At 44.3% G+C, this 12494-nt stretch overlaps 1 protein-coding gene across 1 annotated transcript in view; it reads right to left on the reverse strand.

Annotated features, from left to right (window-relative positions):
* xkr6 (XK related 6) overlaps positions 1 to 12494 on the reverse strand; it is a 348253-nt gene that overhangs the window by 292170 nt on the left and 43589 nt on the right. The gene's annotated exons all lie outside the window — the stretch shown is intronic.

The raw sequence follows: 12494 nt of genomic DNA on the forward strand, positions 1-12494 counted from the left end.
TTTAACTCAAGCCCGCATGCCCAAATAATATCCTGGTGCATCTCTTCTGCACATTTTCCATTTTAATGACATCCTTTCCACAGCTGTGTAATCAGAACTGCAGACAGTGCTCCAAGTATGGTCTCACCAACAGCACCATCATAATGCATTGACTTTTGTACTCAAACTCCTTCCCAATGAAGGGGTATTTTGCACAATGACCACCTTACTCATCACTTTTAGGGAACCACGCACCTGTACTTTCAGATCTCTCTGTTCTGCAACACTCTTAGGGTTCCACCATTTACAGAGTAAGATCAGCCCTGCTTTGACATACCGATGTGCAACACCTCACACTTGTCAGAGTTATATTCCATTTGCATTTCTTGACCCACCTTCGCAACTGATCTCAATGCTGTTGTAAACTGAGTCACTGTTCACTGCTTGGTGTCATCTATAAATCTACTAACAACGTTAAATACATTGTCATCCAAATCGTTGATGCAGTGAATAAACAGCAGTGGACTATGCCCGACCATTATGGCACTCCACCGGTCACAGATCTACTTTCAGAAATACAACCCTCCATCAATGCACTGTGACTGCTTCCTCCAAGCCTCCAATTTTTTATCCAATTGACTAGCTTCCCTTGGATTCACAAGACAGCAGATGCTGGAATCTTGAGCAAAATACAAAGTGCCAGAGGAACTCAGCGGGTCAGGCAGCATCTGAGGACTGATTACATGCACTCTAACTTTCCAGGCTAGCCGACCTCACAGGACTTTGTCAAAGACCTTGTTAAAATTCCATATTGGCAACATCCACTGCCCTACCCTCATTAATCACCATGGTGACCTCTGCAAAATATTATAGACATGTGAAACACAATTTCCCTCATATGAAGCCAAGTATAGAAAACAAAACATGGCACAAAGTGATTAGTAACATATAACTATTTGCTGCCCCAGAGAAATTTCCCCATAGAAATTTCTATATCAAGGGGACTGAACAGGTAATCTCACGCCGTTCCTCGCAAACCTTATATATTGGGATCAATAAGCGAGTTTGGTATTCCGACTGCGCATGCCCAGGTCAAAGGTCACTAAGGGCTCCACACACAAAGGGAAGCAGTGGAGCAGTGGACTTTCATTTCTTCCGTTTTTTCCAGCTTTGATTCTTCTAGGTAAGAAAATACTGCTTTCAAACTATGAATTAGTTGTATTTATTGTTCCTTTGTTAAAAGCTAAGATTATTTTGTTGTTTTTATTGCTTTATTATGCTTTGGTGAGTGAACGAGATTGTGCTTGTCCATGGTCGGTGTCGGACCCGGGTCTGTTGAGTTGCTGCTGGGCCGTCCCCGTCCCCTCCCGGGTGCATCGTCCCTGTCCGGGGGCAGCCAGATATGTCGGGCCGGGCCGGGCTTGCAGCCAGCACAGGGAGGCCGAGTTGCTGCAGCGCTTTGTGTGTATGGTTGGTGCTCGGCTTTCGCCAGCGCCGGGGGGAGGGGTTGGCCGCTGGCGGTCCCAGGCCCGTCAGAGCGGGGTTGTGCTGGAGTTGGCACTTCTTCTCTGCCCTGACTGTGGGCCTGGGGCCACTGGTGTCGTCAGTTTGGGCCTGTCGTTTGGCCCGGCGGGAGTTGAGCTGGTGTTGGCGCTTCTTTCCCGCGCTGGCTGTGACCAACAACACCAGCAGCCCCAGGCCCACAACCAGCGTGGAGAAGGATGGAATAGAAAAGACTCCTTCCAAATATAACCCTTGCACAAATGTGAATGGGATTCCCTGAAAGGTATTTTATATGGATTTTGATCAATAAGTTCTCTTTCCATTATTTTCTAGACCATAGAGCAAAATAGAAAACGTTGTCATCTTTATTTGCCAATGCAATCATCATTCAGAAGTACACTATGATTTGGGAAGAACAAATTCAAATGCATTGTCAGCATCTTTTATCTTAAATTCGGCATTTTATTTACTTAATCTTTCATTTCTACTTTGATTTTCAAAAGCTTATCAGCCTGTTCTCAATTTACTTTCAAAACCACAACTGAGATTTTCTAATGCAATAAAATAAAGCACAGAAACAATGTAGCAGGGGACTTTTTTTATTTGTAATACATTAATTTATAATAATCCATTTTAAAATCTATTAAAACCCAAAATGAAAAATTGCACTGTTCTTCTCCTCTAATATCTTTCTGTGAATGAGTATTTGTTGTATTCCCAATAAACAAATCCAATCTGAAAATAAAATATATCCAATTATATGTCAGTTATTTTGTACATTTAGAACTTTGGTCTTCAAGTAACTTCATATTTCACATATATCCACACATATGTCCATCCACAAGAACCTCCATACTTGACATTTATTCAAGGAAGCTCCATCCTAGAAAAAAATCAAATATGTCCAGACAATGGATTTAGAATAATCCAATTTTAATCTCTCTTCTTCCGCTGGTAATTAAATTTCTTCATATCTTGGCTCCACAAAATTCTCAAAAATGATACCTAAAAATAATACTGAACATTTCTCACTCGTGAGATTATTTCTAAGCTTTTAATTTTATTCCCTCTCACTTGCAATCATCTAAGCTTTGGCATGCATGCAAAGTCCATCTGGAGTTCCCTAGTTTGATTTTCATCAGAAGCAATGATAAGAGAAATATATTGGATGCTCCATGACTTGTAAAAAACATTCAAGATAAACTAAATCTCAACAATCTCCACAAATAGATGGCTGGAAACAAAAGTGTAATGCCAGGGGGAAAAAAGTCAGAGAAAGTGGTACATTTAAAGTACAAGAGACAATGTTCTCTAACATTTCTAAAGACGTGAGAGAACAGAGACCTATGTGCATAAATCTTTACAGGTGGCAGACAAAGCAATTCATTAAGTATATATAATTCTGGCCTTCATAAAAGTGAGTTGGAGGACAGAACAAGGAGGTTACGTTGAACCACATAAAATATTAGTTAGGTTGCAGCCCTGCCCGAGTACTGAATCCCACTCTGGTAACTACACATTGGCAAAGTTATGGAGGCTGTAAAGAGGGCAAGAAAAAAACTAGAGTGGTTCTCGAGAAGAGTGGTTTCACTTAAAGATAAACTAAATAACTTGGCCTGTTGGCATTGTAGCAGAGAATAGTGAAAACAGATTTGAGAGAAGGATATAGAATCTTGATAGGTTTAGGTGATAAATAGAAAGAAACTGTTTCCGTTTCCAGACCATGCAAACCTGTACATTAAATGTGGTTGGCAAAATATCCAGTGGTGACATGAAGATAACTTTTTTTTTAAATAATGCTACAAATAGTTATTATCCCAAATGTGAGGTACATTCAAGTTCAATCTGATCCAACACTCATTTAAACTCCAGATGATGCAACATTTTCTCCAATGACAAGAATGGATTCCATTGTGCAAATGAGAAACGTTCTAGCAAACGAGTAGATTACTATAAAAAATATTCTAGATGGAGTTAAGTGGGTTGACTGTAGTGCTACTGCCACAATGAGGCTTTCCACGGTTAACAAGTTGGGAATAAACTGATATTTGGTCTGAAAGTGCTGAGGATGAGGAGAACAAGAACAGTAATCGAGCAGGAAAAAAGCAGCTCAGGAAGTCAGCATGAAGGAGGAATATAAATTGAATCAATAGGGTTGGAATAGAGCTTATTTCTGCTGCAGATTAGACAAAGCAGGTAGAAAAAGAATAGTCAAACCTTGAAACCTCTAAAGAAATGCTGACTTTGGGTGAGTGCCAATGTGTCACCACAATTATGTACAATGAGTTGGTGGGGACAAACACATAGTGAAATACAGAAAAACTCAACACTGCTGATTTGGCAACAGCAACCTAGAAGGGAAATGGAAAGTAATGAAACAGGTGATCAAAATAAATAAGTGGGATGTCTGTCTGTCTGTCTGTCTGTCTATCTATCCATACATAACTAAAACTTTGATCTTGTGACCTTCCGGTTTTCGATGTTTTTACATTTGCGCAAAAACTGTACCCGATAGCGCTGTTTTTTTTTTGCCAGCTTACTCGCCATTCTCCTGTGCTGCAAGTGCAACACGTTTTGTTCAGATCGGTGGTATAACACAAAAGTTATTAAGGTTTAAAAATCGTAAAAACCGCACACGCACAGATTGGCCAGTCAGCGCCACGCAGATTGGTCTCCACTCCTGTCACTCAACCGGGGCGGCGACGCCCCTTCCTGCACTGCACCCTTTCATGCCTCACTCACAAACTCCTCTCTCCCCTCCTCACAGTAACATATCTACCGGGGGGGTCAGTAGAGGCCCTGGTCCTCCCTCACTCACCCCTCTCCCCCACCCGCCCTCTGCAACGGCGGTCCCGTCTACCCGTCCTCCCAGGTGAATGGCTGCAACCGCCCGTCTCCTTAGCCGCCGCTGCGTTAACTCACCCTCACGGCCCTCTCGGAGATCTTCTCCACCAGCTCGTCGAAACTCGTGGTGCCCAACGTGACAAACACGGACTCCAGCCCCCCCCCCCCGCGGCCCGGCAGCAGCTGCGAGCCGGCAGGCAGGTGGGCAGGTCCGGGACGGGCCGAGCAGCAGCAGCGGGCGGTCAGGGACGGGCCGAGCAGCAGTCGGGGAAGGCCGAGTGGCCGCTGAGCCGGAGTGGGCAGAGGGAGGGAGAGTCGGGTTTCAGGGTGGTGGAGGAGTTTGAGTAACTCACACACACACACACGATGCAAAGTGGTCCAATCATCAAGTCAACGGGATCTAAACAGGAGGGGGGAAGGGAGGGGGGGAAAGGGAAGAGGGGGGGAAGGGAGGGGGGGAAGGGAGGGGGGGGAAAGGGAGGGGGGGGAAAGGGAGGGGGCAGGAAAGGGAGGGGGGGAAAGGGGAGGGGGGAAAGGAGGGGGGGGAAAAGGAGGGGGGGGAGGAATCGGGAGGGGGGGAAAGGAGGGGGGGGAAAGGGAGGGGGAAAGGGAGGGGGGAAAGGGAGGGGGGAAAGGGAGGGGGGAAAGGGAGGGGGGGAAAGGGAGGGGGGGGAAAGGGAGGGGGGAAAGGGAGGGGGGGAAGGGAGGGGGGGAAAGGGAGGGGGGAAGGGAGGGGGGAAGGGAGGGGGGGGAAAGGGAGGGGGGAGGGAGGGGGGGGGAAGGGAGGTAAGGGGGAAAGGGAAGGGGGAAAGGAAGGGGGGGGAAAGGGAAGGGGGGGAAAGGGAAGGGGGGAGGGAAGGGCGAGGGGGGAGGGAAGGGCGAGGGGGGGAAGGGGGGAGGAAGGGCGAGGGGGGAAGGGAGGGCAAGGGGGAGGACAGGGGGGGAGGCGAGGGGGGAGGACGAAGGGGGGAAGGGCAAGGGGGGAAGGGCAAGGGGGGAAGGGCAAGGGGGGAGTGGGGGGGATCAGTAGCATCACAACAGGAACCCATCAGCCGCGTCAGGTGGGGGGACGAGAGGGGGGGAGGTGGGGGAAGGTAGAGTGGAGGGATGGGGGAGATGGGGATGAGGGAAAGGGCGGTGGTAAGTGGGAGCGGGGAAGGGCAAGGGGGGGAGTGAGGGGAGGGGGATCAGTGGTGTCACAACAGGAACCCGCAGCGCCTGCGCAGTTGGAGGCTATGGGTAAGTGGTGGGAACGGGACCCAACGGATCCCATTTAGTCTGGTATTAAACTAAAAGGATACTGAACAAGATTATTGGTGGAAGTTGAGATAGAGGTGCTGCTTAAAAAGAGATAGAAGTGGAAAGTGAGAATGATTAATTGTTAAACCAATCAAATTAAAAACTAAAACTTATCGGATTCATATAAATGAAATAGCAAAAATGGTAACATGATCAATATCCCAAAACACCTCACGCAACAGTACTCTGGGGTACTTTCACTAAAGGACTGCAACAATTCATTTTCTCAAGAAGAAATGAATGCTGGCAAAGTCAGCAACCCAAATCCGGATAAAATGAATAATGAAGTAATTAGAAAAGAATATTGTGACAGATGTGGCATTTATGCTATAACTTTATTTTAAAATGGAGATCAACCAATATACTACTTAGCAAAGAGAGAAAATAATAGAATCCTAACAGAGACTTGGCATTAAAAATAACGTGAAAATGGAAATACAATCAAGATAATTAAATATGGGTGAGATGCCTGAAGACTGGAGGGTGGAAAATGTTGTACCACAACTTAAGAAGAGCTGCAGGGAAATAACTCAGTACTACTGGCTAGAGTCTAACATCTGTAGTTGGAAAGGTACTAGTGAGTATTCTGAGGGATAAGATATACGTACAGTGCATTCCGAAAGTATTCAGACTCCTTCACTTTTTCCACATTTTGTTACGTTAAATCTTTATTTTAAAATGGCTTAAATTCATTTTTTTTAATCATCAATCTACACACAATACCCCAGAATGAAGAAGCGAAAACAGGTGTTTAGAAATGTTTGCAAAGTATTTAAAAATAAATAACTGAAATATCATATTTACATTAGTATTCAGGCCCTTTGCTATGACACTCAAAATTGAGCTTAGCTTCGTCCTGTTTCCATTGATTATCCTTCAGATGTTTCTACAACTTGATTGGAGTCCACCAGTGGTAAATTAAATTGATTGGACATGATTTGGAAAGGCACACACCTGTCTATATAAGGTCCCACAGTCAACAGTGCATGTCAGAGCAAAAACCAAGCCATGAAGATGAAGGAATTGTCCGTAGACCTCCGAGACAGGATTGTGTCCAGGCACAGATCTGGGGAAGGGTATAAAACAATTTCTGCAGCATAGCAGGTCCCGAAGAGCACAGTCGTCTCTTAAATGGAAGAACTTTGGAACCACCAGGACTCTTCATACAGCTGGCCAAACTGAGCAATCAGGGGAGAAGGGCCTTGGTCAGGGAGGTGACCAAGAACCCGATGGTCACTCTGACAGAGCTCCAGAGTTCTTCTGTGGAGATGGGAGAACCTTCCAGAAGGGCAACTATATCTGCAGCACTACACCAATCAGGCCTTTATGGTAGAGTGATCAGACGGAAGCCACTTCTCAGTAAAAGGAACATGACAGCCTGCTTGGTTTGCCAAAAGGCACCTAAAGGACTCTCAGACCATGAGAAACAAGATTCTCTGGTCTGATGAAACCAAGATTGAACTCTTTGGCCTGAATGCCAAGCGTCACGTCTGGAGGAAACCAGACACCGCTCATCACCTGGCCAATACCATATCTACAGTGAAGCATGGTGGTTTCAGCATCATGCTGTGGGGATGTTTTTCAGCGGCAGGAACTGGGAGGATTACAAGTCAGGATCGAGGGAAAGATGAATGGAGCAAAGTACAGAGAGACCCTTGATGAAAGCCTGCTTCAGAGCGTTCTGAACCTCAGACTGGGGTGGAGGTCCACCTTCCAACAGGACAACGACCCAAAGCACACAGCCAAGACAACGCAGGAGTGGCTTCGTGACAAGTCTGTGAATGTCCTTGAGTGGCCCAGCCAGAGCCCGGACTTCAACCCGATCGAACATCTTTGGAGGGACCTGAAAATAGCTGTGCATCAACGCTCCCCATCCAACCTGACAGAGCTTGAGAGGATCTGCAGAGAAGAATGGGAGAAATTACCGAAATACAGGTGTGCCAAGCTTGTAGCATCATACCCAAGAAAACTTGAGGCTGTAATTACTGCCAAAGGTGCCTCAACAAAGTACTGAGCAAAGAGTCTGGATACTTATGTAAATGTGATATTTCAGTTATTTATTTTTAATTAGCTTGCAGAAATTTCTAAACGCCTGTTTTCGCTTTTTTATTATGGGGTATTGTGTGTAGATTGATGATAATAAAAATGAATTTAATCCATTTTAGAATAAGGCTGTAACGTAACAAAATTTAGAAAAAATGAAGTGGTCTGAATACTTTCTGAATGCACTGTACATTTAGATCAGCGTTTCTCAACCGGGATTCCCCGGAACGCTAGGGTTCCGCGAGGTCGCTAGGGGTTCCAAGAGAAATAGTGATAAATAGGCTAACCATATGTAAATGCATTTGAGTCATTTTTGTGTTTAATTTCACATTCTTAATTTTATTATACACGTACGGCATATTTAGCGACGTGTATACGGCGCCAGTGTGAAAAGGTCTTTAGTGGTCAGTGGATAGGAGCTGTACGTGATGGATTCGTGTATCATCAAGTGACTCACTCGAGTACAGACGCATGCACAGTCTCCATCAGTCCTGCCTGTGCTTCCTGTTGTGCAGGTCCAGTCCCTCATTTACCCATGTTATTTAGTAATTTTTACCCATCATTGAGGGATGTTATATGAATTTTAAAAATTGAAGTATGTTTATGTTTATTTTTGTTAGTTTATCAAAAGTTTATTTATGTATGTTTTGTTAGTTTATGAAAAGTTTGTGTTGTTTTCTCTCTCTCCTCCAAGGTTAAAACTTCTGTTTGCCTTTATTTGCTTCAGTTTTGAAATGAAGTTTGATTTCAGTTTTATTTTTGTTTTGTCAATAAACTTGAGAAATACGCAAATTACTGTTTGCTTAAACCAGTTATCAGAAATATATTATGTTTGCCTTATAGAAACATAGAAACATAGAAAATAGGTGCAGGAGTAGGTTATTCGGCCCTTCGAGCCTGCACCGCCATTCAATATGATCATGGCTGATCATCCAACTCAGTATCCCGTACCTGCCTTCTCTCCATACCCCCTGATCCCTCTAGCCACAAGGGCCACATCTAACTCCCTCTTAAATATAGCCAATGAACTGGCCTCAACTACCTTCTGTGGCAGAGAGTTCCAGAGATTCACCACTCTCTGCGTGAAAAATGTTTTTCTCATCTCGGTTCTAAAGGATTTCCCCTCTATCCTTAAGCTGTGACCCCTTGTCCTGGACTTCCCCAACATCGGGAACAATCTTCCTGCATCTAGCCTGTCCAATCCCTTAAGAATTTTGTAAGTTTCTATAAGATCCGTTTATAAGTTTATGAAAGAGAAAGAGATTAATAAATATATATAATAATTTTTTATGTAGCGGTTCCCTGAGACATGAAAATTATTTCATGGGTACAAAGGTTGAAATAAAGGGGTTAGACAGGCTAGATGCAGGAAGATTGTTCCCGATGTTGGGGAAGTCCAAAACAAGGGGTCACAGCTTAAGGATAAGGGGGAAATCCTTTAAAACCAAGATGAGAAAAACTTTTTTCACACAGAGTGGTGAATGTCTGGAAATCTCTGCCACAGAGGGCAGTTGAGGCCAGTTCATTGGCTATATTTAAGAGGGAGTTAGATGTGGCCCTTGTGGCTAAAGGGATCAGAGGGTATGGAGAGAAGGATGATCAGCCATGATCATATTGAATGGCGGTGCAGGTTCGAAGGGCCGAATGGCCTACTCCTGCACCTAATTTCTATGTTTCTATGTTGAGAAACACTGATTTAGATGGACATGGGCTGATTAGGGATGTGAGATCATGTCCCACAAATCTTTGTAAATGGGAGATCATGTCCCACAAATCTTGTGTTTGTTGAAAATGTGAATAAAAAGGTTGATGAAAGCAGGGCTGTAGACGTTGTATATATAGATTTCAACAAAGCAGTTTCCACATGCTAGGCTGCTCTGGAATGTTAGATCCCATGGAATCCAAGGAGAGCTAGCCGACTGGATAGAAAATTGGTTTCATGGAAGGAAGCAGAGGATGATGGTGGAGGATTGTCTTTCAGACTGGAGGCCTGTAACTAGTGGTGTGCCTCAGGGTTCGGTGTTTTGCCCATTGCTGTTTATCATCTATATCAATGATTTGGATGATTAGCAAGTTTGCAGATGACACTAAAGTGGGTGGTATTATAGATAGTTTAGATGGTTGTCAGAAATTGCAGCAGGATCTTGATAGACACAGAGAAATGCAAGGTGTTGCATTTTGGGATGTGCAACCAGGGCAGGACCTACACAGTGAATGGCAGGGCTCTGCGGAGGGTTGTAGAGCAGAGGGATCTAGGAGTGAGGTACATTGTCCCTTGAAAGTGATGTCACAGGTAGATACGGTGGTCAAGAAGGCTTATGACACATTGGCTTTCATTCGTCAGAGTATTGAGTATAGAGGTTGGGAGGTCATGTTGCAGTTATACAAGACATTGTTGAGGCCACATTTAGAGTATTGTGTACAGTTTTAGAAACCCTGTTATAGGAAAGATCTTGTTGAGATGGAAAGGATGCAGAGAAGATTTATGAGGATTTTACCAGGACTCAAGTGCCTGATCTTCAGGGAGAGGTCGAGCAGGATAGGACTTTATTCCTTGGAGCGCAGGAGTATGAGGGCTGATCTTATAGAGATAGGGAAAATGCACAATATCTTTTACCCAGAGAAGAGGAATCAGGAACCAAAGGACATTGGTTTAAGGTGAAGGGGGGGGAAGATTTAATAGGAACCGAGAGGCAACATTTTTTACACAAAGGATAGTAGGTATATGGATCGAGCTACCAGAGGAGGTAGTGCAGAGAGAAGGGTCTTGACCCAAAAAGTCACCTGTTGCTTTTCTCCAGATATGCTGCCTGGCCTGTTGAGTTACTCCAGTTTTTAGTATCTATTTACTAGAGGAGGTAGTTGAGGCAGATACTATCACAATGTTTAAAAAACATTTGGTCAGGTACATGGATAAGATAGGTTTGGAGGGAAATGGGCTAAAATCCCAGCATGTGGGTCTAGTGTAAATGGGTCACTTTGGTCAAGTTGGGCATAGAGCCTGTTTCCATGCTCTATAATTCTATGTCAGCATAGATTTGAAAGTGGTTCAACCTGACCAGCACTAGTTAATTCTCTTGATTAAGTAACAAAGATTTAGAATGCAGGAAATACAAGACATGTAGATTTTTAAATAACCCTCAATAAGGTACCACATTGTAGATACATAACTCAGGTCGGTGCCCGTGAGTCGGGGAACAGGTAACAGGTGGAAAAACATGCTGACAACAAATAGAATAGGACTTAAGAGTAGATGCTGAGATTGCAATTGTTAGAAATTGCTCTAACACAGCAACTAATGATGGGATCAGATGTTCGCAATTTACAAAAATAGGAAATTCTGAAAGACATCTTTAAAATGAGCAAAATCACCCAAAAGGGGATATTGGAGAGTGATATATTTAAATCCAAAGAAAGATTGCAACAAAAATACAGAAGAACAATCAAATTTATAGGTACACAAAAATGCTGGAGAAGCTCAGCAGGTGCAGCAGCATCTATGGAGCGAAGGAAATAGGCAACGTTTCGGGCCGAAACCCTTCTTCAGACTGATGGGGGGTGGCGGGGAGAAATGAAAAAGGAGGAGGAGGAGCCCAAGGGCTGATGGATGGGAGGAGACAGCCCGAGGGCTGAGGAAGGGGAGGAGACAGCAAGGGCTAACAACATTGGGAGAATTCAATGTTCATGCCCGCAGGATGCAGACTCCCCAAGCGGAATATGAGGTGCTGTTCCTCCAATTTCCGGTGTTGCTCACTCTGGCCATGGAGGAGACCCAGGACAGAGAGGGCGGATGGAGAATGGGAGGAGGAGTTGAAGTGCTGAGCCACCGGGAGGTCAGGTAAGTTCTTGCGGACCAAGCGGAGGTGTTCGGCGAAACGATCGCCCAGCCTCCGCTTAGTCTCACCGATGTAGATCAGCTGACATCTAGGGCAGCGGATGCAATAGATGAGGTTGGAGGAGATGCACCTGGAACGACTGCTTAGGTCCTTGAATGGAGTCGAGGGGGGAGGTAAAGGGACAGGTGTTGTATCTCTTGCGGTTGCAACGGAAAGTGCCCGGGGAGGGGGTGGTACGGGAGGGAAGGGAAGAATTGACAAGGGAGTTACGGAGGGAGCGGTCTTTGCTAAATAAATTTAGGATGAGAAAATTTAGGGTGACAAATTTATAGAACTGGGGGATGTTGTTGGCAAATTAAAATCAAGATAGATAAGTGATGTAAGAAAAAGAGATTTTACGAGATAGAGGATGAATAGTTTAGGAAATCGCAAAGTACTAAAAATTGTGAACGCGTAACATAGGCCATGAAAGCAAAGGTTGGTGACCCTGAATGGGAAGAACTGAATGTTAAAATAGTTACATTAAACTCTCAGGAAAGACTAAATAGGCTGGTCCTTTCTCAAAACGTAAAAGCTAAGGCTGATCGAATGAAGATCTTGAAAATGCAGAAGTCTTTTGACAGTAAAGGCAGAAAATGTATAAGAGGAAGTAACACTAGGATCAAACTATACAATAGTCACAAATAAATTTAGGGTGAGAAAATGCAGCACCCCTACTATGGAGGTAAAGTAAATGAATGTACTTTACCTCAATTGCCATTTGGAGAGGGTATAGAAAAACAAAGTGGAAGAAAGGATATACTAAAGGTTGATGTGAACAGAGAAGGATGCTCAAATACCATCAAAAGAAAGACAGTTGGGCTGAACTGTCTGCTTGCTTTGAATATTACACATTTGGGGAGCAATGCATGCTACAATCCCTTAACAGAGAATCCTGAGGAAGGCAAAGAGGAAAGCTGTGTCTTTCTTCATGAGGAATTTGAGGGTAGG

Source organism: Amblyraja radiata, chromosome 5, assembly GCF_010909765.2.
Source record: "Amblyraja radiata isolate CabotCenter1 chromosome 5, sAmbRad1.1.pri, whole genome shotgun sequence".
In the NCBI taxonomy this organism is placed as follows: Eukaryota; Metazoa; Chordata; class Chondrichthyes; order Rajiformes; family Rajidae; genus Amblyraja; species Amblyraja radiata.